We start from the raw sequence: 25,157 nt of genomic DNA, 5'->3' as shown, positions 1-25,157 counted from the left end.
CTAAATATCGGAAAACACACTAAATACCGGAAAACACACTAAATACCGGAAACCACCCTAAATAGGTAACCCGGAGAAGGGCTATACCTATTTAGGGTATTTTCCGGTATTTAGTGTGTTTTCCGGTATTTAGTGTTTTTACTGCACAATATATTTATGCATCTGTGGGACTAAAAATAAAACGTTAAATCATTAGATTTATAGAGGCCTTTATACCCTCCCCCTCTGTATTACATGTCATTATAATTTCCTTGTACTTTATCCGGCAATGTGATTTCTTTCTTTTTTCATAACAAAGATAATACTGCACAATATATTATTTATCTGTGGGGCTGCACAATATATTATTTATCTGTGGGACTAAAATTAATTAAAGTTTCAAATTATTAGATTTATAGAGCTCCCTCCCTCTCTTCTCGTCATATAAACACACAGATGTCCGTGGGTATAAAGAAATGAAATCACTATTCATTTTTATATTAGGCTAATCTTCAAAAGATTCGTTGACGTCGATCTTTCCATAACCAGCTAAACGTGAATTTTAATTGTCACTGAGTATTGTACACAGTTGATAAATAGAAATTTATTGTATTGAAGTTTGAAGGCGTCGGCATATCGTGTAAAAAAAAAATTTTTTAAAAACTAAGCAGCGTTTGCGCATGCGCACAGAGATTGAAAATTCAATCGTCTCATAGAGTGTATTCCGTTACTTCGCGGCAAGAATATAATCGATATAATCGATGTTTCCCGGCTGTGATGAAGACATTTTCGTCCAGCCAGGGACGTAGGTCTAAATTTTAATGTGACCAAGATCCATAACTAGTTTTGTCACCAAGAGTTAACTGCCTTGATAATGGGCCCTGGTCGTATTTTGAACAAATTTTTAAAAAATGCCAAAATGGTTATATCCTCAAAAATCAAACGTGGCTAGACTTCGATTGTTGATGAATGATTTTTTTACGGCAAGTCTTATCATATAATAATGAATGCTAAAATAAGCCCCACATATTGTTTGACCATGTGTCGCCCTACACTGTTAAAAAATTTTAAGCCACTTTACACGTTTTTGGGTGGCAACTTTGCTGCCACCATTTTTAGTGTAAAATAAATAACACTTTACTTGTGTAAAGCTATACCTGGAATGCAGTATTATTAACACCATAGATAATGCAATCTAGACACTTGCGTTGGTGTTGTGTGAGCATACACACTCACAGTGTCTTTCATACGGTATTCCTTATATGGTGTTTTGTCCATGAAAATACACCACAACCCCTGCTAGGTTTACACTGTAACTAGAGAAAGCATAACATTACACTACTTTGAAGGTAAACAGCTCATTACACTTATCTTAACTCCTCTTAATTTGCACGGGGGTTGGATGGCTGAATGGTTAGCGTGCGCGCGCTGTATCATAAAGTCTGTCATTGAGTTGACTAGCGTGGTTTCGAATCCCCGATTGTACGTGGTTTTCTCCGGGTCCTGCGGTTTCCTCCCACTGCTATAGACCCCTATGCGCAAGCGAATTATTGAAATAAAATTAAACCATATGTTAGTCCCGAAATGACCTAGTTTGTGTCGAGTGGAGGTTAAACCCCATTTCTCTCTCTCTCTCTCTCTTAATTTGCACTGGATGAGGTGTAGGTTTACACTTTTATATGTTTAAATAACACACAACACTTTTTATGGGGTAATAAAGAAGACACATTTGGTAGGTGTATACTATCACTTCAATAGGTGCTTTTCAAACCCCACAAACCCTGTATAATATGGCGTAATGCTTACACCCTTCTTGGTGGCAACTTTTGCTGCCACCCAAAGAGATTTAATATGCACTTTACACAAAATAATTTTGTTGTAGAGTAACAGCTAAATAAGGTTTAACAAAAAAAATTATCAGATCTATGAAAACTTATAATGATCCACACTTATAAAATCATATAGAAGCACTGATCTAAGTATCTATATAAATATATAGATTTTACCTTTTAAGGAAACAAAAAGGATTATAAGATACAGAAAATAGTTTATTATAAATTTGTTTTTGATAATACAAATTATTAGAAATAATACTGACATATCTACTGATATCAATTTAATGAAAGCAAGAGACTACAAAATCTTTAAACATTATTATAAAGATTATAAATCAATATATATATAAGCAAATGATTTATCATGTCTATATATTATCTAAAGTATACAGGTAAAACATTTTGACATCAATGAGGACTAAAAAAAATTAGGACTTTACTGCTTTACAGAAATACGCCCATAAAGCAGCTATGTCTCAACAGCAGCATATTTTAAAGGAACACTTACATAAAGGATCTATGATCCTACAAAAAAAAATCTGATCTCTATCCAGACAGATAATATGTCTTTGGAACAGAAAGTCACAGATTGCTTCACACAAATTTGAAAATTAATAGGGTTAATCTTCAAACAGTCCTAATTATTCACATAAACCAAATCTGTCAAGATCTTTTGGACATACATGTATAGCTATATTTCAAGTTTTGTCGAAATTGGATAAAAATTGTGACCCTATGTGAACTGACATACCCACGGATAGGGGCGTAATGGTATGGAAATCGGCTGCAAAACTGCAGCCTTTATCGCATTAACAATGTTTTGGGAAAGGGGTGATAACATAGGAATGACAAGTTGCATAGCTCTGACAATTGATATTGTTCATCCTCTCATTACCCAAAAGCTTCACATAAATTTGAAAAAAAATCTGTTAAAACCGTAGCCCAAATTGTGTCAAAGGGTCAATTGTTCACCTACAGACATGGGGGACAACATGATACACCCACACATAAATATGAGCACACAAAAAATATTAAACCATTTTACAAATCCACCTTTGTTGCATTACTTCAATTCAAAATACCAATACCTCATAAAAAGTAAGAATGTATAAAAAATGTAACGAATTATGAAATGTAAGAAATAATCTTCTCATATATAAATCAATTATTTGCAAAACATTTCTTCATCATTGTCTAAACTAAAACATATGGCCAAATAGTTTCAAACAAAAGTTAGGATGAACAAAACTAAGGCTATCCTTGCCTTACATCAGCATACAACAAAAACACAGAAACTGTTGAATACTCTACATCAATCATATATTAACAAAATAATTTAAGGGAGCCTCATAGTCATATCTTCAAATGTACTTGGAGTACATTTTAGTTTAGACACTTTTTAAAGGTTACCAGAAAACTTTATAAACCATTTAAATAATGGAAGTAATTATGTCGCCATATCCTTTCCATAGGTATAAAATGATGTCATGATTTTCTGATTGCTGGAAAATTACGACTGCTCATGGAGAACGTCAGAAATCGTTAACATGGAAATTTACCTGTTGGAGACAACATTGACATTCGGGATCATTTTATACTTATGGAAAGGATATGGCGAAATATTTACTTCCATTATTTAAATGATTAATAATGCTTTTCCGGTAACCTGAAGGACTTAAATGATGTCATGATTTTCTGATTGCTGGAAAATTACGACTGCTCATGGAGAACGTCAGAAATCGTTAACATGGAAATTTACCTGTTGGAGACAACATTGACATTCGGGATCATTTTATACTTATGGAAAGGAACTTATAGCCCAAGTACAATTACTTAAGTATTAACAAGTATACAGGAACTTACTATAAAGTACGCCAACAAGTACAGTAACTTAAGTATTAACAAGTATAGGAACTTGTATATTAAAAGCACACTATTAAGTACAGTAACTTGTGTATTAACTTAACAAATACAGTAACTGAAATAATAACAAGTACAGGAACTTAAGTACTACCGGTACTTGAAAACACTTTTACAACAGGTACATGTCACCGAACCCCCTTATACTACTTGTAGCAAAAACAAAAAGCTTAGAAATTTCAATAATAGAAAGACCCCTTCAAAAAACTACAATAACTTGCAATTGAAAGACTGTAAATATTATTAAAACCAAAAGAAAATTAACCCTACTTCCACCGTAGAAATGCACATTATAATGCATCATATTAGCATACTAAGATAATCAGAATATACTGTTCTACTGATGTACATGTGACTCTATAAATAAACGGATGAAAGGCTTTACGAATATCACCAATATATTTACCTACAAAAGTGTAGGTCATAAGGATTGAAGAAACTAGTCTCTGTAGATTTCTTGCACACTTTCAAATGATAGGTTGTTTGAATCAAAATTCGATGGGGTAACTTTCAGATATTTAATGTTTGAATTTTCGATGATAGTTATGACTTTTGTAAGACTTAGTCTGCTGCAAAAACTTATATCCAGAACATCAATGTCAGGTACAAGTCTAGCAACTTCAATTAGTTCAGTTTCCCTAAGTGTGTAACAATGACACATCTCCAAAGATTGCAAATTTAATCTACCGCGAGCTCTAAATAATGAGTTTACATTTATGCGTGGACAATGTGAAATATTGAGGAATTTCAAGTCTGCAAAATAGGCTAACTTCTGTCACAAAATTGCTAAGCACAGTTACATGGGTCAAATTGTCACACAACGGCAAATGTGTAGCCAGGACACCTGGTGATAAGCTAGACAACCATGAACCAGATAATGCTATTTTCTTAACTTGATTATAATGCATAACAGTAACATGACTCAACCCTAGATAGCTATTAATGATATCTTCATCAACACTTGACCACAGCGATGAGAGTTGAACAATGCCCCAAAATCTTTTGCACACAAATTGGAGACTCACTAATCTTTCCTTCTGTTTAATGTATTGAAAGATATTAACCAAGTTGGTAAATTTTTAATACCTGAAAATGGAAATTCAGGAATGAATCATGAGACAGAAAGATAAAAACTTAAATTCTGCATAATCATTCAGGAAATATATAATACAGTTTAATAAACATAAGTTATCCAACATGCAATGGGACAAAAAGAAATATGTCTGTGGATAAAAACCTCAGTCTAAGACAAATATTAAAATTATATAGTGAACATCAAAACAGCTACATGACAAAATTTAAAGAGGGTACAACATCACATGTTGTAAATGCTGTTAAATAGAGGGACTATAAAGATCTTTTAGAATACAGTTGATTGGCAGACGGACACCCAACAGCACTTAGAACAGTTTTTAGTGCGCTTGGTTTCTCGCTCTCAACAAGGAAAGTAGAACTATCATGTAGCCATTTTTATCTGCCCACATAAACCACGCCTTTAACATTCTGGGGAAATTGCTCATATTCCACCTTTCTATTTAATTTATTTACATATTAGTAGTTCAGCATCGTAATTCTTTGTGCAATTAGATGTGCTTTGATGAAATAGGGAATTCTTTATATCATAATACTAACGAAACAGAAACACTAGATGTAAAACATACAAGTAATTGTAATATCACCAACAACAATATCACCATTATTGATCACACATATTTTCTTTAAAAAAGGTCTCACTTAAAATTTGACACAATTTTTAACCTCCTTTGAAATGTTTATCACATGAGCTTGAAATAGTATTTATCAAAAGCATTTTTTCTGAATTTTGTCCCACACATTTATAATTTTTGATGGTGATCTTTTCTTGGGTGTTGTGTTCATTAAACAGTACTGAAGATAATTTTTCGGGTATTAAATGTTGAATACGTAATACGACACAAAGAGGCTGTAAACTCTTAATCTGTATTCAGAAGAATATTTCCCTTGATTATGAGATAAAACAAACTGGATTCTTGTATGGTACCCACACTAGCAATATGTGGATTGGGTGGACCTTCGATTATATCAGCTGTGGATGTTGTGTTCTGAAAAATAAAAACATACAAAGGAGTCCCACTTTATGCAAAAATAGATCAATTAAAGGACTTTTGAGATCTTAAGTATACGAAAAATAGTCTTTGTAGCTAATTATATGTGTAACTGTCACTTTAAATTACATGCAGGGAGCCACGGCGGCTCAGCGGGTAACATGCTGGCTCGCTAACATGAAGGTAGGGTATTCGATCTCTGCATTGGCAGAGAAAGTTCATCAGGATTCCCCTTGTCAGTGGTGCAGGACAGAGAGCCTAGCAAGGGACAACGTATAGTTTCTACGAAAACAGAGGTCCCGTGCACACATTGGGGTGCACGTAAAAGATCCTTTGACAGTTGGAATTTGATATAACAGTAGTTCGTAGTGCTGCTGTCCGGGCAAAATTTCCCTCATCGCACACTGTATGCCCATCTTCCTTAGCCCAGTCAGAGAATAACAGCAAGATGTTAACCCTCATTTCAGTTCATTTTATCTTCAAACTACATGCAATAAACTAAACTGACTTTTGACGTGCAATTATTGACGTGCAATCATCCTGGTGATTAAACGTACATTTTAAACGTGTGGATGTGAGGGGGGTGGGGGTGGGGGGGGGAAGCAGACACTTAACCTGAAGTGCAGCTCTAACCAATACATGAACAAAACTAATATTCATTGCATGTTAAGCAGCACCCCTCTACAAGTATGTTCCCTTACAACCACCATTCCATACAACTATTCCATACAATTATACAACTATATATTATCACATCCTGCAACTACATCTAATGCTAAAATAATGATACACAATACTGACACTTACTGGATACTCTACAAATGCTAAATTTCTATCTACATCTAACAAGAGCATCGCTAACGCTGCAATATACGTCCACATTCCAGCAATAAATAGTTGCTGCCTTTACGGTATAAGGAATAAATATGCAAAGTTCCAAGATAATCCATTCAGAATTGCAGCTTGTAGACGATAAATACAAAAAAATGGGTGTTGCTCTGCCCCTGGGGGTTGGATATGGAACAATATAAATAGGTACCACCCTGTTATTGAAATGACAACATCAATAGTTGGCGTCCTTAGGGTATAAGGAATAAGTATTCCAAGTTCCAAGATAATCCATTCAGAATTGTGGCCTTCGGGCGCTAAAGGCAAAACTTGAGCGTGGCTCTGCCCCTGGGGGTCGGGGCATTCACCAAAATCAATAGTTGACGTCCTTAGGCTATAAGGAATACATATGCCAAGTACAAAGTTGATCCATTCAGAACTCCGGTCTGTAAACGATAAACACAAAAATTGGGCGTGCCTCTGCCCCTGGGGGTCGGGACATGCAGTTGTTGTCCTTAGGCTATAAGGAATACATATCCCAAGTTCAAAGACAATCCGTTAGGAATCGTGGCCTGTAGGCAACTCACAGAGACACAAAGAACAAATGGGTGTGGCTCTGCCCCTGGGAGTTGGACAATTACCAAAAAACAATAGAGGGCATCCTTAGGGTATAAGGAATAGGTATGCAAAAGTTTCAAAATGATCTGTTAAGGCCTGTGGCTCTGACCCAGGGAGTCGGACATGCACCAAAAACAATAGGGATCATCCTTAAGGTATAAGGAATTCATACGAAACTTTTTCAAGACGATCGATTAAGAATTGTGGCCTGTAGGCGACACACAAAAAGAAAATGGGCGTTGCTTTGTCCCTGGGGGTTGAGCATGCACCCGAAACGATAGGGATATTCCTTAGGGTACAAAGAATAAGTATGCAAAGTTTCAAGATGGTACGTTAAGAAATACGGCCTGTAGACGACAAACAAATACACGAAATGGGCGTGGCTCTCTGCCGCTGGGGGTTGGGCATGCACCCCAAACGATAGGAATGTTCCTTATGGTATAAAGAATAAGTATGCAAAGTTTCAAGATGATACGTTAAGAAATGCGGCCTGTAGACGACAAACAAATACAAGAATGGGTGAAGCTCTGCCCCTGGGGATCAGGCATGCACCAAAAACATTAGGGATCATCCATAGGGTATAAGGAATTCATACGAAATTTTTTCAAGACGATCGATTAAGAATTGTTGCCTGTAGGCGGCACACAGACACGCAAAAGGAAAATGGGTGTGGCTTTGCCGCTGGGGGTTGGGCATGCACCCCAAACGACAGGGATTTCCTTAGGGTACAAAGAATGAGTAAGCAAAGTTTCAAGATGATAGGTTAAGAAATGCGACCTGTAGACGACAAACAAGACAAACAAACAAATACAAGAAATGGGCGTGGCTCTGCCCCTGGGGATCGGACATGCACCGAAAACAATAGTGATCATCCATAGGGTATAAGGAATTCATACGAAATTTTTTCAAGAGGATCGATTAAGAATTGTGGCCTGTAGGCGGCACACAGACACACAAAAAGAAAATGGGCGTGGCTCTGCCCCTGGGGTTTGGGCATGCACCCCAAACGATAGGGATGTTCCTTAGGGTACAAAGAATGAGTATGCATAGTTTCAAGATGATACGTTAAGAAATACGGCCTGTAGACGACAAACAAACAAATACAAGATATGGGCGTTGCTCTGCCCCTGGGGATCGGGCAGGCACCGAAAACAATAGGGATCATCCATAGGATATAAGGAATACGTGTGTAAAGTTTCAAGATGATCACTTAAGAATTGTGGCCTGTAGGCGACACACAGATACACAAAAAGAAAATGGGCGTGGCTCTGCCCCTGGGGGTTGGACATGCACCCCAAACGATAGGGATGTTCCTTAGGGTACAAAGAATAAATATACAAAGTTTCACTATGATACGTTAAGAAATGCGGCAGGGACGCAGATCGGCAAAAATTAGTGATGGGGAAAGTCCATGCGCGGACGACTATTGGTAAAGAGGGGGGTTCGGGGGCCCTCTCCCGAAATTTTTTGAAAACTAGACGCGTGGGTCTTTTCAGCATCATTTTCTGGCAAACAATTCTAATCCCTGAGGCAGCAAATGATACGAAATCTAATCTAAAGACAAATCTTCAAGCCACCGTTCACGATTTATTCTCTCATGTACACTACAAGTATTAGAAATATTTACACTACTGAGATTCCAGCTCCGCCTCCATTACCAGTAGTGTTCGATCCCAATAATAACTTAAAGAATATTTTCTTTAGAAATTTATAAGTGTTCATATAGAGTCGGGCCCGTAGGCTGGAAGCAAGGTGAGCGGGTTCGTTTGTGAAATAAAAGGACCGACTATATAACCGAACGCCGCTGGCGTGAGCTGCTAGAGGTGGGGTAAGGTGAGGTGAGGTGAGGTGGGGTGGGGAGGGGGTGGTTGTCTTTTACAATTTTTTTAATTTTTGTTGCAAAATGGTGTCTAAATATGCATTCTCAGCGATTCTGAGGAGTTTTTACCAATAACAAAATAGTTCAGAGAGCAATTTTTTAATATGAAATGAAATGGAGTTTAACGTCAATTTTTTAATAGAAAAAAACATTCAATAAAGTGTTTAATATATTTAAAACTAAAGAACAGTAGGCCTACACTTATATCCACTCTGCCCGTTTCTTTTCCCTTTTTCTTCTTTCTGGACGGCCCATGACAGGTTTTAAAACATGTCTTTTCCGATAAATTTCCTAAATTTCTAAACAGCAAAAACATTTCACTTACTTGTAATAATAAGTACACGATTCTTGGCTCCGCTTACTGTACTTCAAAAAATAGAGGGTTCGAGTCTTAAATTTTAGATTTAATTGCCTCTATTCCACAGAGAGAGATAGAACCCAGTCTTTAAAAATACGTTTATTTAGTATGGCAGCAAATCTAGCAATGAATGGTTCCCCTGATATACAAACTAAATCCTTTAGTTAGGTGATTTATCATCCAGTATACCAGATAAAAACAAAATCTCAGTTATTACTTAACCCTTTAATACCCAGCGTATCAGATATGCACACATACATGATATACATATTATAATCCCTATGGAATCTTTTAATTATTTACTGTTATAATATGAATTATCACTTATTCCCTGTTAAATAAAAATCGGTCACAGGGTGCAGCTGTACAACTTCAAGGTGCCTGTCCTCTAGTGCCTGGGACCAACTCTACACTTTCTGAAATGTCAATAAAAGCTCTGGAATGATTTCAATTTAAAAAAAATAAACAGTAAGCAAAACATCGGAAATAAGTGGTGGGGACACGGTATATCGTGTCCCCGCCACTAAAAATATTGGTGGGGACGCGTCCCGGTGTCCCCACCGGGATCTGCGCCCATGGACAGGGGCGACGACAATATACGTCCACATTCATAATGTGGACGTATAAAAATACTTGGAATATTCTTTATCATTATTCAGTTTAATGTCTTTATAGTCAGCAAGTTTTTTGAAACAAGTTATCAAATATTCTGACTTTTTCTTTCTTTGTTCTGCAAAGTACAATGTAGCCAAGGCATGTCTGTGGATATTTTCCAGCAGTTCCTTAACTGATTTTGTTTCACTAGGCATACGACTCTTAAATTCATTGTGAAGTTCAGACTGGATTTTCAGTCCAGGAAAATTAGTTAATAGAGTATGAATGGGAGTACCTGAAATTACTTCTGTCCAGTTAGTACCAAATGTTTTGTGCATTAAATTAGAAATAAGGTTTACGTCTTCATGGTATATCTTATCGTCTGCAAATCTGTCATCATTCTGCCGAGTTCTTCATTTTCTTCCAAATCTGCTGTAGCCCAATTGGCCACACCTTTTATTTGCAGTTTTGTTGATGTTGCAACACTTATTGACACACTATATAATGGTTTGACTTTTTGTTTTTAATCTGCATTTCTGGACTTTTTTATGCACTGTTTCAAGCCATCATATCCACTTCCTATTGGTTCCTTGAGACTAGGGAATTGTCTTATCAAGTTTTTGCTGAACTGCTGAATATGTTCGGCTTTTGGATATAATGTATTTGCAAATATGTGATCTTGTATGTTTTGCAATAGTCGATTTTGCATCATTGTTTTAGAGCTTGCTGAAGGGCCATAGAAAATGTACTTGTTTCCAATGGTTTTTCAGGCCATGATGCATCCACAGGGGCATTAACACTGGCTCCTTCTGGAAAAGGATTGCTTTCACAACTTTTTGACAAAGCTAATTCACAATTATCTTGTGAAACTGACAATATTACCCGTAATCTTGAATTGTTTTCAAGATAATTCACATCATCTATGTCAATGAATGAACCCCATTCTTTATTGAAATATAAATATAATTTTTTTCTTATACTAAATGCTTCCATTATCTTTACATCTAATGTTTCTGTTTCTGTTAACTGTATTATCTTGGTAGAAATACCATTTTGTACCAAAAATGTTTTCTTAGGACTGATTAAACCTGTCAACATAAAAAGTAGAAGCTACTGTCTATTCCTCTCTAAAGTGTGCCTTAAAGGATGCCCGTGGTTTCTTTATTGCTGAATGAATGTTCCTTATATAAAGTACACACAAAACTAGAATGCTTTTCAGTAACTTTCTACCAGATTTCACTCTTATCTCTATTTTCAACCTAGAGCATTGATAAGAGTAAGTTTCCATTTTAGAGTAAACCACCAATGTTAGACAGTTTGCACAGTCATTAGAACACAGCAGCTAGTACAATGGGACTTCCAGTGTCAAGAAGAAAGTTAATGGGATGCATTTCAAGGTCTGTATACTAACAAGCCAACAGTGAGGCTGATGCCCGTCTCCCCCGGGCCGAAATCTCAAAATAAATGATGACACGTTTCACTTAATTGGACATTCTTCATCTTTTTCATAAGAATCAATCAAACTGCTCATCAAAACTTAGTAACAGCCTATGCAGAAAATGTGCATGATCGAACATGAAACTGTAGACCTGGAAGAAAATGTACCACAGATTGTGCAAACATTTTCTGAAGACATGTTTATATTTTATCAAAACAAACAAACAAACATGCGAAATGTGCGCAACCATCTTGGAAAGGGAAATAACTCTAAGCCAGTCGTTGCTATGGGATACTATCAAAACACAAGTTACACTAACTTTGCTTTAAAATTTGCAATGGATTATCAAACATAAACTACTTTCTGATGTTCTTTGACAATAAATTACATATCATCAGCGAATTCACCACCCCCAGTTTATTACCTTTATTACTCTTGGGGATATCACTATTCTGCGACCCGGTGACTTCGTCTTTCTCCATCACTGCCATTTCCACGCTGGCAGAAAATGTCAAGTCTTCAGTGGCGGGAATACGCGATGCATTTTGGGTACCGTAGTGTATTATTAGTTTTACGATTATTATTATAACTTATAAAACACGCGTTTTTATACACAATATGTAGGCCTAGTGATTTAATTATGAAAATGTTTTGGTTTTTCGATTCTCGATTTGTAGGCTAACTAACCACAGACTGGGATAGGCGTGGCTTAGGCCTACTCACAGGACCAACACCAAATGGAGAAATACTTTACACTTGAAGTAGTTGATATGGAGTTGATTGATAACGATAGCCTACCGCTGGAACCATCTACGATCTAAAGCATGTCAAAAAAAAGTGGGTGCAGATAGGCTTAGCATGTTCGACTTTTTGACCTGAGATATTTTGAAGAATTACTGCCCAAGCTTATTGTTAAAATAAAATTGACCATATGTTAGTTCCGGGGTGACCCGTTTTGTGTCCTATTTTTCAGCTACACCGAGCTAATGAAAAGGGCGTTAGGTCCAATTTAATTCTAGGCCATATGTAGTCTGTTAGGAAGGAATGGGGGGGGGATTTTCGTGCCATCCGAACTACTAGACATAGGTCCTTGTCAGGCCTTCCGTCCTACACTTCTGGCAAAGGGAAACCACGCCGGAAAATCTAAAGGAAATTTTTTGGTCATTACCAGGATCAAACCTGGGACCTGCAGTTTGGAAAGCCTGTAGCACCTCATGCACGGAGTCACCACCACCACTCATCAGGCTGTGCGATGAACTTGCAGCAAACAAATTTCGCAGGTCACTATAGTCCGATATGGGTGTAGAGTGTTTCAGTGGAAAATTGATCTTGCACAAAGGACAGTGTCAAGAAACTAAAAGCACACAAAGGATTATCCTTACACTTTATTATGTGTCAAAATACTCGGGATTCAGTCCAAATAGTCGCACCAAATTTAGTGTAACGAAATAGCTTGCGCTAAAAAAGGGTATCTAACACCACACACCCAAAAACAGTCAACCTAACACTTATTTTGGTGCAACATCATCGTGCGTGTAACCACCTTAAGCAATGTTACGCTTATTGTGGTGTAACCATGATTTTAACCCAAACAAAGTGTAATGATTCACACCCCTTGCTGTGTTTTACTTCACATAATTTTAACAGTGTACCATAGTAATTATACTTTGGGCAACAATCATAATTAACATGTACCGTGCTCGCTACTGGCTATTTTTTTAAGATTCAGTGAAAATCTCTTGTGCGAGTACAAATAACTTAAAGGGCCAATCCCGATAATATTTTGGAGAATAAAACGGGTTCATTTTGTGTTAAAATCACTTAAAATCCTCTACCTTACGATCGAGCACTAACTCAATATATTTGATACGTTTTCAAACAACTTAAACCCATCAGTCTTAATCTGGAAGTGGGGACCGGTGCCCACAGCTGTATTATGCGGTGTCTGGATAAAACCAGCCTTTTATTTTATAAAAATAATGTGTAAGTGAAATTTACCTTTCGTTATCAAGTACAGCACATGGGTCATTCAGTGTATAAACCTCTAAAGAAATGGGAATCGATTATCAGGTCACCCAACGAAAGAATTGACCCAAAATCTTAAAAGGGTTAAGTGTCCGGATAAGCAGTTTTGACGTTCACGTCTAAATGACTCCATATTTTGAGCTGAAATTTTGAGACAGGGTAAATACACCATTTCTTTATATTTTGACGCTTAACTTTCATACGTACTCGGACTTTTAATTTTGAGACTCTGTTCAAATCGGGATAGTCCCTTTAACTCTGCTGTATGGTGAGTAGAACTAAGATTGGATGGGCACACAAGAGAGATGACAACATGCGACCACATTGGCATGTTGAGTACACAAAAAAAAATAAACTACCACATGAAAAACTATGAAAAACTATATTTGGTTACCCTGGAGGGAGGAGTACAAAATTGGGGTTAAGCGTGTTAGGGTGTTTGTTTGGGAAGGGGGGGGGGGATATTAAATTAACATTTCAAAATTAATGTTCGTCATTGATACAACGTTGATGCTGCAATTGGTTTTGCCCTATGAAATATGACACATTAAAACCTCATTCTTTTCAAAATTCATTTTAATGTGATTCGTTGCATTTTGACGAATCGGCGATTACCGATATTGAATTTTTAAAGGCAAAATGTAAAATTTAGTGCTCTATACTTTATGGACAATCTGCATTTTAAGTGACGAATATCAAAATGTCTGCACCATTGAGTTCTGGCAAAATGACATTATGTCGGCATTCGTCATTTTGTCAGATATTTCATGTTTAATTTGTTCGTACTAGATAGATGGCGAATGTTAGCATGTCATCTTCTAAATACCATGAAGTGACATACTTTTTTTCCGAATTCGCAACAACCGGAACTAAAGTTAATGGTTCGTTGATCCAACAAGAACGGAATGGGGCGGTTTATTAACGCATTGAAAGAGTATCTACAGAATAATTCACTTACGTATATTTGTAAATTGCTTTTTCAATAAACAAAATTCGATGAATGTAATTACTTGTCTTTTAAGTTTAGAATTATTATTATTACAAAATTTATATAGCACCCCTTTCACATGTGCATTTTACAGAGTAACAAAACATACATTCGAAAAGTGAAATTAACCAAAAAGATAAAAATGCATTAAATAAACAATTATTTCTAAAGAAAATACATACAAGAAAGACAATAGGCAAAATAATAGTGTTAATATGTGTTATAAGCCTTTCAAAATAAGAGTGTTTTAGACTCCTTTTTAAAATTTGACATTAGAATATTAAAGGGTAATTGATTTCACAGTTTAAGATAATATATAAATCTATGTTATGTTCCAGTTGTTTTAAAATTCAAACAATTCAAATACTCTTTCATTAAAACAGTTTCCTTTTTATAATTATGTGAATTTGAATCAGACGCTAGACTTAACTTTTAATATACATACTGCTTGAAAGTGTCCCCAATTAATGGAAATGAAAATGAAATGAAATGGGGTTTAACGTCTTATATCGAATTCCAACTGTCTTATCCACGTAGCCACCGTGCCCCCCCCCCCCACACCGCACAAATTAATGGACAAAAGTTTTAAGTCTGAATGCTGAATCAGTTTAAAGGTGCCGGTGTTCTAACTTATCTATTTAAAAAGGGGGTCCAAGCGTGTATTAGTAGCAGAAGCACGTGAGTCATGCGCCATTACAGCATTCATATTCCACACGAGGTGATGAGCCACGATGGCTCGGTGAGTATAAGCAGCTGGTCCACTGATCAGAAGGGCCCGAGATAGATTCTGGGGTTGCTAGAGAACGTTCGTGTCAATTTTCCAGCGTCTTTTCCCATTGTCAGTAGGGCAAGGATCAGCGTCCATTCGTTGCGGACGAAAAACCGAGGTCTCGTGTACACATTGGTATTGATCCAGACTGGTGGCGGCTACACCATGTTGACCTATTCCCTGTTTTGACGATGGCTGTATGGAAAATTTGAACATGAAATGAAATGAGCTGAAATGTAGGATTTCCTACTGACCTGTACCAGCCACGGTGTTTGGACTTGATTTCACCCATTTCCACATCTATTTTTTTTTTAAAATCGATAGAATCATCTACTTTAATTTCAGTTTTGTCTTTCTTTACTGGTTCAGTATTTCTTCTAGGCTGTTCAGGAATATCGAATACCTTCCAGATTGTAAAAGTGCTAATATATCTGATCGAACGCTAGCACTATATTCAAATAGGGGTGTCGTGATATTTTTTTCTTTGTGTATATTACAAAATTGGATATATACTTTAAGAGATAGCCACGCAGCAAGCTTGAATAAATCTGTTAAAAACTGTGGCTTCTATCATGCTTAACACCAGATTTGAAACGAAGGTAGACCATATGATGTTCACAAGTTTCTTAAACGCTGAATATGGATAGGGTTCATCATCTCATTGCCCGGGTTTGCCTGAATTCTTCACACTTAATTTGAAAAATTCTGTCAAGAACTAGAATCTATCGCGTACACACGGTTTCCGTATAGAGTGGGTGGGGGACGTGTAAATCCAAAACGGAAAGTCGCAGAACGCCGAACATCGAAAGTGTTTATCATCTCATCATTTTTTTTATAATTCTGTTAAAAACTGTAGCCTCTATCGCGTTTACGGAAGTCCGCTGAAACGCTGACCATAGATACGGTTGGTCATTAATTTTAGCTAAAATCAAAATGAAATTTAAAATTTTATGCGCTTCACGAAGATCGATTGTAACTTAAAATGGAATTTTAATAGATTCTAGTTAAAACTAATTGCACCTAAGATAGCCTATCGTGTAATAACAAGCTATCTTGTTATTACAAGATACAGAGAAGCCCATGAGTAACTTATTTTAAGGTCGCCATACACCGATTTATCGAATAGCTAGGTTAACGCCGTACTTTATTTTATGTTACAGAATCGGCACATTCATGTCATGCTCCCATAAATATCATTCGTTATTTTCATGCCTCCATAAAAATCATAAAGTTCATACTCTCATTAAATTCATACTCCCACCAACTTCATATTAATATCATGATTCATCAATTTTAATGCTGTCCTTAAAGCCACAGAACGCTATTTATATTTTTCGGAAAACTTTTTAAAATTTTGATTTTTGGCTGTTTTTATTGTCTGCAGAAGTTACCGAGTTTAGCGATTTTTTTCCATTTTAACAGGAAATTAAAAACTGTGCGAAGTCAAAACGAACAAAAACAAAAAACATTTTTACGGTTAATTATCAACGGCCATTAAACAGCAGATATGATTCAAATCTGTTGAAAATCGGAGTTGATTATTGTCTTGTCATGTTAATAAATGTCTAATTAATAGTTTATATAACATTTCACGCCTAAAGAAAGACCTCCGATAGACAGATTTAGCTCTTGCATAATGTATGTTTTAAGGAGCTAAGTCTCTAACCCAATATTTTCCATAATATTTGAAATTAAAAACACGAATTAGAATTCAATATTGATCAATTTCAATCAATATTGATGTTTTTTTAAGACACAATTAACATTTTATTATCAGTACCCTATGGTTTCGGGTGCCATTTTGTAATGAACAAATAAAAACATATCCTACAACATAATGTGGAAGTAATTAGTAAAGGCTGATTCACAAACTACAAAATAATAATTTAAAAAACGTGTAGAATGCACTAAGCAGGCGTAAACGAATGCCGTTCAATTTGAACTGTTCGCGTAATTCACCGAACATAATTGTTTAGAAATTACAATATTTTTTTTTCAAAAATTGAATAATCACTTTACATATATTCATATTACATTAATATATGCTTTTAGAACCATTTTTGGCTATTTGAAGGTTCCAAATAATAGAACCATACACTCTTAACTTTAATAAGAACCCACTGACGTATATTTAGTTAAATTTTTATCACATTTTTGGCCGTTTTGTTTTCGTTCGTTTTAACTTTACGCGGTAATATAAGTTTTGGTCGTTTTGGATTAACGCCTTTTCGTCTATATCCCTTTTAAACAAGCCGTTGCCATCTTTACGTTTCGCTGAACCTCTTTCATGCGCCTCTTATTTAATTCGATTGAATCCAAGCCTGAAAATTATCTATCGTTGCGATCTTGATTTTGAGTTCTTTAATAATTAATTGGTATACATTCAGGCTTGGATTTTCAAAAGTTTCTGAAAAATGTAAATGGCATTCCATGGCTTTAAAGATACATTGTGCCGAAAGTATTTATCGGGTGGTTATTTCGAATAAAAGTATAGCAAATTTGGTATATATGGAAAGTATAGACACCCAATCTTACTGGAAAAATACTGGATTACCCGAAAAACACCAATGGGGCAAGCAATGGGCAAAAATGTCAGGGTATCACTAACTGACAACCCGACTGTTGTCTGCCAGCTTATTGTGTGCTAGCTTGACTGGGGAGAAGTTGCTATTTCTTGATCAAATGGTTAGGCGGTTTGGGGAACATTGAGGGGTGTCAACGGAAAAAGAAGTTGGCAGGAAATAAATAAGAATTTAATTAGGTCTCAATATGGGCAGTGTGAAGTTAGCTAGATTTTCGTTTTTCGTTTTTCGATATTGGTGAATAACGAAAAACGAGCTACTCGTTTTTCGATATTGGCGAATAACGAAAAACAACTAGCTCGTTTTTCGATATTGGCGAATGTCGAAAAACGAGCCACTCGTTTTTGGATATTCAAACTTGAATCTCAAAAAAGCAGATTTGATGGATGTATATCTACAGAATGTCTCCAAAGTACATTTGATTAAATACGTTTTCTAAAACGAACTAAAGATATCATAAATGAGGATGTCTGAGCAGTAGATTCACATAAAAAAGCTCTCCATCATCGTTTTGTTTTTCATATTGGCGAGTGTCGAAAAAAACGAGCTACTCGTTTTTCGATATTCAAACTTGAATCTCAAAAAAGCAGATTTGATGGTTGCGTATATCTACAGAATGTCTCCAAAACACATTTGATTAAATACGTTTTCTAAAACGAACTAAAGATATCATAAATGAGGATGCCTGAGCAGTGAATTCACATAAAACTTATATTTCTCCTTGTTTTTTTGATATTGGCGAATCTCGAAAAACGAGCTACTCGTATTTCGATATTCAAACTTGAATCTCAAAAAAGTAGATTTAATGGATGTACATCGACAGAATGTCTCCAAAACACATTTGATTAAATCAGTTTTGTAAAACGAACTAAAGATATCATTAATGAGGATGCCTGAGCAGTGGATTCACATAAAAATTACTCTTTCTACTTGTTTTTTGATATTGGCGAATGTCGAAAAACGTGTAGCTTGTTTTTCGATATTCCGGCTTGATCTCAAAAAAGCACATTTGATGGATGTATATCTACAGAATTTCTCCAAAACACATTTGATTAAATACGCTTTCTAAAACAAACTAAAGATATCATTAATGAGGATGCCTGAGCAGTGGATTCACATAAAAACTGATATTTCTCCTTGTTTTATGATATTGGCGAATCTCGAAAAACGAGCTACTCGTTTTTCGATATTCAAACTTGAATCTCAAAAAAGCAGATTTGGTGGTTATAAATCTACAGAATTTCTCCAAAACACATTTGATTAAATACGTTTTCTAAAACGAACTAAAGATATCATAAATAAGGATGCCTGACCAGTGGATTCACATTAAACTGATATTTCTCCTTGTTTTTTTATATTGGCGGATCTCGAAAAACGAGCTACTCGTTTTTCGATATTCAAACTTGAATCTCAAAAAAGTAGATTTAATGAATGTACATCGACAGAATGTCTCCAAAACACATTTGATTCAATACATTTTCTAAAACGAACTAAAGATATCATAAATGAGGATGCCTGAGCAGTGGATTCACATAAAACTGATATTTCTCCTTGTTTTTTGATATTGGCGAATCTGGACAAACGAGCTACTCGTTTTTCGATATTCAAACTTGAATCTCAAAAAAGTAGATTTAATGAATGTACATCGACAGAATGTCTCCAAAACACATTTGATTAAATCAGTTTTGTAAAACGAACTAAAGATATCATTAATGAGGATGCCTGAGCAGTGGATTCACATAAAAATTACTCTTTCTACTTGTTTTTTGATATTGGCGAATGTCGAAAAACGTGTAGCTTGTTTTTCGATATTCCGGCTTGATCTCAAAAAAGCACATTTGATGGATGTATATCTACAGAATTTCTCCAAAACACATTTGATTAAATACGCTTTCTAAAACAAACTAAAGATATCATTAATGAGGATGCCTGAGCAGTGGATTCACATAAAAACTGATATTTCTCCTTGTTTTATGATATTGGCGAATCTCGAAAAACGAGCTACTCGTTTTTCGATATTCAAACTTGAATCTCAAAAAAGCAGATTTGGTGGTTATAAATCTACAGAATTTCTCCAAAACACATTTGATTAAATACGTTTTCTAAAACGAACTAAAGATATCATAAATAAGGATGCCTGACCAGTGGATTCACATTAAACTGATATTTCTCCTTGTTTTTTTATATTGGCGGATCTCGAAAAACGAGCTCGTTTTTCGATATTCAAACTTGAATCTCAAAAAAGTAGATTTAATGAATGTACATCGACAGAATGTCTCCAAAACACATTTGATTAAATCAGTTTTGTAAAACGAACTAAATATATCGTAATAGAGGATGCCTGAGCAGTGTATTCACATAAAAACTGCTCTTTCTCCTTGTTTTATGATATTGGCGAATCTCGAAAAACGAGCTACTCGTTTTTCGATATTCAGGCTTGAATGTCAAAAATACAAATTTTAATCATGTATATCTACAGAATGTCTCCAAAACACATTTGATTATATAAGTATTCTAAAACGAACTAAAAATATCAAAAATTAGGATGCCTGAGCAGTGGATTCACATAAAACTGCTCTTTCTCCTTGTTTTTTTTTTTATATTGGCGAATCTCGAAAAACGAGCTACTCGTTTTTCGATATTCAGGCTTGAATGTCAAAAATACAAATTTTAATCGTGTATATCTACAGAATGTCTCCAAAACACATTTGATTATATAAGTATTCTAAAACGAACTAAAAATATCAAAAATTAGGATGCCTGAGCAGTGGATTCACATAAAACTGCTCTTTCTCCTTGTTTTTTTTTATATTGGCGAATCTCGAAAAACGAGCTACTCGTTTTTCGATATTCAAACTTGAATCTCAAAAAAGTAGATTTAATGGATGTACATCGATAGAATGTCTCCAAAGCACATTTGATTAAATCAGTTTTGTAAAACGAACTAAAGATATCATTAATGAGGATACCTGAGCAGTGGATTCACATAAAAATTACTCTTTCTACTTGTTTTTTGATATTGGCGAATGTCGAAAAACGTGTAGCTTGTTTTTCGATATTCAGGCTTGAATCTCAAAAAAGCACATTTGATGGATGTATATCTACAGAATGTCTCCAAAACACATTTGATTAAATACGTTTTCTAAAACGAACTAAAGATATCATTAATGAGGATGCCTGAGCAGTTGATTCACATAAAACTGATATTTCTCCTTGTTTTTTAATATTGGCGAATCTCGAAAAACGAGCTACTCGTTTTTCGATATTCAAACTTGAATCTCAAAAAAGCAGATTTGATGGTTGTATATCTACAGAATTTCTCCAAAACACATTTGATTCAATACATTTTCTAAAACGAACTAAAGATATCATAAATGAGGATGCCTGAGCAGTGGATTCACATAAAACTGATATTTCTCCTTGTTTTTTGATATTGGCGAATCTGGACAAACGAGCTACTCGTTTTTCGATATTCAAACTTGAATCTCAAAAAAGTAGATTTAATGAATGTACATCGACAGAATGTCTCCAAAACACATTTGATTAAATCAGTTTTGTAAAACGAACTAAATATATCGTAATAGAGGATATCTGAGCAGTGTATTCACATAAAAACTGCTCTTTCTCCTTGTTTTTTGATATTGGCGAATCTCGAAAAACGAGCTACTCGTTTTTGTAAAACGAACTAAAGATATCATTAATGGGGATGCCTGAGCAGTGGATTCACATAAAACTGATATTTCTCCTTGTTTTTTGATATTGGCGAATCTCGAAAAACGAGCTACTCGTTTTTCGATATTCAGGCTTGAATGTCAAAAATAACCAATTTTATTAATGTATATCTACAGAATGTTTCCAAAACACATTTGATTATATAAGTATTCTAAAACGAACTAAAAATATCATAAATGAGGATGCCTGAGCAGTGGATTCACATAAAACTGATATTTCTCCTTGTTTTTTGATATTGGCGAATCTCGAAAAACGAGCTACTTGAGTGATGAATCCAACGAGTTTAATATTTCGTGGATTGTATCTAGGTCCTCTTCACCCGAAAGGATATAAAAGCAGTCATCTAGAAATCGCCTCCAAGATTCTTCTAAATGTTCTCGTTTATCTGACGAGTAGGCGCATCTTTCTCATAAATCTGTAATGTATTTGTTGCAGTTCTACCTTTGTGTCCTACGTGTCTACTCTAAATCAGCGGCTTGGGTCAACTGGATAAAGTAAAAATATTTATTCTTTACTTTGTCTAGGTATATCCCTGTCTGTCCTCTTAGGGCGTATGCGCTGGATATCTGCGCAGTAGCCTGCATGGATGTTGCAACCCGTTGGTGGTTGGAGAGTAGGCAGGGATGAATCTTTAAAATTATACTTATGACTTCCCAATCGAAGAAGACTCGTTCATTAAAGCGTACGTCAGTCGAGGAATTGGAACCAAATAACATACCAAACAAAACTTCCCGAAACTATCCTAGATTTCTGGTTATACAGAGTACCAATGATATCAACTTAGCTGAAACCTCTACTTTTTTGATTGCTAAAGGTCTTGCTGACTTAGCTGGTGAGCCCAAAAGCCTCAAAAAATGAGAGTTTAATATTTCGTGGATTGTATCTAGGTCCTCTTCACCCGAAAGGATATAAAAGCAGTCATCTAGAAATCGCCTCCAAGATTCTTCTAAATGTTCTCGTTTATCTGACGAGTAGGCGCATCTTTCTCATAAATCTGTAATGTATTTGTTGCAGTTCTACCTTTGTGTCCTACGTGTCTACTCTAAAGCAGCGGCTTGGGTCAACTGGATAAAGTAAAAATATTTATTCTCGTAAGTGTCGTAATCTGGGGGGGGGGGGAATTCTCCGACATAAAACCTATTCAATATGTTATTTTCGAACAGTTTCTGACATTTTGGGGTTTCATGTTTGCGCAATATTGTCCATAGCATGGTTTTGATTTTGTCTGATATATGGAAACACCTGCTGTTTCAGCCAGGCGACTTTATTCTAGCTCTTTGAACTATAGAAATATCTTTCAAGTTTTAAAATAAAAAAAAAGTGAAATGATCCGTATTTTAAACTTCTGGAACGATGAGTCAATTCGATTACAGCAATACAAATCTCTGTTATTTCCCAAATTTCTTTTTGCCCGAGTGCAATGTAACTCCCTATATATATGCATAAATATCAGCATTTTCCGATCAACTGAGGACCCGTCTATAAATTGGGGTCCACGTTAAAGATCCCTTAGCAGATGGAATTCGATATAAGAGTAGGCCATAATGCCGCCGCCTGAGCAAAATTTCCCCCATAGCAATCTGTATAGTGTATGCCTGTCTTAATTATCCCAGTAGAAGCAGAACAGCAGGATGTTAAATTCCATTTCATTTTATATTAATAACTTTGCAATTTAGGGTTGTATAATTTTCCAAATGATCATCCTACGGCACAATGTACTTGTTCGACACTTTCCTACAATTTTTGAGTTATTTCCCGCCATTTTCATTTCATTTTCTCATCTGTCCCGTTTTTCAACATCTAGACCCGTATTTTAAACTTCTGGAACGGGGAGTCAATTCGATTACAGCAATACAAGTCTCAGTTATTTCCCTTTTTTTTGCCCGGGTGCAATGTTACTCACTATATATACGTATATAACTTAGAGTTTTGATCGATTTTAATGATTCTTTTCCTTGTTGAGATTCTTTATATAATCCATGACATGTGACAGAAACCGACTGTGAATATGGAAGCTTTCATATCTGCGTAGCAGATCTAGTTAAGCTTTCATATTTCATGTTTCTGTTAAGATGTGTGTGTGTGTTTTCTGCAAATCGGATTTCTCAGAATCTAACCATAGGATGTTTCTAAAACTTTGACCTACCCCCCCCCCCCAAAAAAAAAAATGGGTGGTGAGTGTTTGTCGTAACTTTGTTGTTTATTGACCTATTTTACTAATTCTTTTTTCTTTGAGTACCTTGACGAAAGTCATTTTCACGTGAAATTTCAGATTTTCGAATTTCAAAAATTCCTCGCTGTGGTTTCGTTCCGGAAGTTAAGACCAATTTGACAACTTCTTTAATAGTTGCACGATTTTCCTGAAATTTGGAATGTAACTAGATCATACCGATGCGACATGAAAGATGGCATGCGTCTCCTATTTTTGAAATTAATACATTTCAGGAAAGCCTGGCTCATGGTCGAATGTTTGGTATTTGAATATTTCAAAAATTCGAATATCACCCTAGACGTTTTTCGTGCCGACAAAGTTGTTTTGGAGTGAAAAATTACCATTAACGGCTTGAAAATAATCGAAATCGGCCGGCGTTTCGTGAATTCGTCTCCTATTTCCGAAATTAATACATTTCTGGTTAGCCTCCTTCCAGGAATGGGTGGTGGCCTTGGAATCAATATATTTTCGAAACTTTTTACGAATCCGAAATCACCGAAATTTACTGATGAAAAAATTGACCTACACAACTGTAACTTTGTGATATTGTGATCTAATTTACAAATTCTTTTTTCTTTGAGTACCTTAAAACATTTACTTTAAATCTGATATTTCTGATTTTCGAAAATCGATTATTACGTCATTGACAGCTCATCCCGGAAGTAAAAGCAACATGATAACTTCTTGAATATTAGTACGATTTTCATTAAATTAAGAATGTAAGTAGAAATGGTTGATCCAACTTCAACGATGTCATTGGAAATTTTCTAAGTTATCTCCCCTTGGAGAAATTAAGGTCAAAATGTAAGTCAGATTGCCATCAAATTGTTTTTTTGTTGTTTTTTTTTGTAGTAACTAAGAAATTATTGATGCATACACATAATATGAAGTCTATCCATCGAACCGGAAATGCCACCATCTAGAAATGTGAAAAATCCCTCAGGCTTTTGCGATATTTTACTTACAGACATGAAAGTTGAATTTTCTGAATCCTTGAAGGAATGCCTAAAAACCGTTTAGAGCAGAATTTTGATTTCGGTCAACTGATGGTCTCCATTTTGAATTGAATATGAAAAACAATGAAAAATCCACTTTAACGGACGTGAAAATAAACACATTAGGCTGTATTATGTTCAATGCGTCTCCTATTTCTGAAATGAATACATTTCAGGATAGTCGGGATCAAGGTCGAATTTTTGGTGTTTGAAAATTTCAGAATTTCGACTTTCACCTTTTATGTGCCAACAAAGTTGTTTACAGGACAATTTATGTCTTTAATTATCAAAATTTACAAATTTAACCTATATATTCGAACA

At 35.5% G+C, this 25,157-nt stretch overlaps 1 long non-coding RNA gene across 1 annotated transcript in view; it reads right to left on the bottom strand.

Annotated features, from left to right (window-relative positions):
* Positions 1-2,110: 2,110 nt before the first annotated feature.
* The window catches only part of LOC126819661 (uncharacterized), a 39,606-nt gene continuing 16,559 nt past the window's right edge, over positions 2,111-25,157 (bottom strand). Inside the window, exon 4 of the long non-coding RNA XR_007679717.2 lies at positions 2,111-5,815. This is a non-coding gene — a long non-coding RNA (uncharacterized LOC126819661). The remainder of the gene's footprint in view (positions 5,816-25,157) is intronic.

The sequence above is a fragment of the Patella vulgata genome, chromosome 4 (assembly GCF_932274485.2).
Source record: "Patella vulgata chromosome 4, xgPatVulg1.2, whole genome shotgun sequence".
Classification (NCBI taxonomy): domain Eukaryota; kingdom Metazoa; phylum Mollusca; class Gastropoda; family Patellidae; genus Patella; species Patella vulgata.
Note: the sequence above shows the minus strand (reverse complement) of the source record. Positions and strands in the feature narration are given on the sequence as shown.